This window comes from Carlito syrichta, unplaced genomic scaffold (genome assembly GCF_000164805.1).
Source record: "Carlito syrichta isolate Samal-C Ts95f unplaced genomic scaffold, Tarsius_syrichta-2.0.1 Scaffold312038, whole genome shotgun sequence".
In the NCBI taxonomy this organism is placed as follows: domain Eukaryota; kingdom Metazoa; phylum Chordata; class Mammalia; order Primates; family Tarsiidae; genus Carlito; species Carlito syrichta.
This window is the reverse complement of record NW_007256134.1, coordinates 62,304-64,071: the sequence shown is the minus strand read 5'-3', so window position 1 is coordinate 64,071 and position 1,768 is coordinate 62,304.

The window sequence follows — 1,768 nt, the reverse complement described above, 5'->3', positions numbered from 1 at the left end:
CGCAGGCTCAGGCACTCCACTCGACTCAGCCTCCCATATTTTTTTATTTTTCAGTTGGAGTGTCACTCTGTTGCCCAGGCTGGAGTGCAGTGGCCTACTCACAACTACAACAGACTTGACCTGCTGGGCTCAGGCAATTCTTCCACCTCAGCCTTCCAACTAGCTGGAACCACAGGCACGTGCCATCACACTCGGCTGATTTTTTTATTTACTGTAGAGATGAGGTCTTGGCCGGGCGCAGTGGCTTACACCTATAATCCCAGCACTTTGGGAGGCTGAGGTAAGAGGCTTTTCTGAGCGTATGAGTTCGAGAAGAGGTCTTTCCATATTGCTCAGGCTGGTCTCAAACCCCTGAGCTCAGGTAATCCTCTTGCCCAAAGTGCTGGGATTACAGGCATGAGCCACTGTGCCCAACGATTTATTTTTTTACTTTTGAGTTGGAGCCTCACTCTGTCACCCAGGCTGGAGTGCAGTGGCATGCTCAAGCCACCGAGGCTTGACCTGCTGAGCTCAGATGATCCTTTCACCTCAGCCTTCCAAGTAGCTGGAACTACAGGCATGAGCCACCTTGTCCAGTTAATTTTTCTTGATGTATTGTAGAGATGAGGTCTCGCCAAGTTGCTCAAACTGGTCTTGAATCTGTGGGCTCAGGTAATTCTCTCATTCAGCCTCCCAAAGTGTTGGGATTATAGGCATGAGCCACTGCAAGCGGTCTTCATTTACTTTTATTAAAGTGATACTATTTTTAAACTGCAACGAATTCCCAATCAATTACAGCTAGTTTATAATAACTTTTCTCCTTTTTTTGAGCCAGAGTCTCACTCTGTTGCCCATGCTGGAGCGTTGGAGTACAGTGGCATGCTCACGGTCACTGCAGCCTTGACCTGCTGGGCTCAGGAGAGCCCTGCACCTCAGTGTTCCGAGTAGCTGGAACTACAGATACACGCTATCAAGCCCGGCTATTTTTCTAAATTTATTGTAGAAATGAGGTCTCATCAACTTGCCCATGCTGGTCTTGAACCCCTGGGCTCAAGCAATCCTCTCGCCTCTGCCTCCCAAAATGCTGGGATTACAGGTGTGAGCCACCGCGCCTGGCCATTATATACCAACTTAACCAAGATTCCAAGTCTCAAAATAGGTTATTGCAGTTTATGTCACTCTTTGCAAGAAGTTACTTTTCAGATTTACCAACATATCTATCTATCCTTCATTTAAAATCATTTAGTGCCTTTTTTTTTTCTTGCGATGCAGTCTCACTCTGTCGCCCAGACTGGTTGCAGTGGCACACTCATGGTCACTGCAGCCTCGCCCGGCTGGGCTCCGACAATCCTTCTGCTTTGGCCTTCCAAGTTGTCAGAACTACAGATGTGCTACCACGCCCGGCTAATTTTTGATTTATTGTAGAGACAGATCTCGCCAAGTTGCCTGGGTGGAACCAGTTGAACCCACCAGCTTAGGCAATCCTCTCACCTCGGCCTCCCAAAGTGCTGGGATCACAGACTGAGCCACCAAGCCCAGCCATTTAGTGCCTTCTTATTTGACTTAAATAAAGACTGAAGTCCTAGCCGGGCTCGGTGGCTCAGCCTGTAATCCCGCGCTTTGGGAGGCTGAGGTGAGTGGACTGCCTGAGCCTGCGGGTTCGCGACCTGCCTGGGCAACTTGGCGAGACCTCATCTCTACAATAAATAAAAAAATCAGCCGGGCATGATAGCGTGTGCCTGTAATTCCGGCTACTCGGAAGGCTGAGGCAGAAGGATCACCGGAGCCC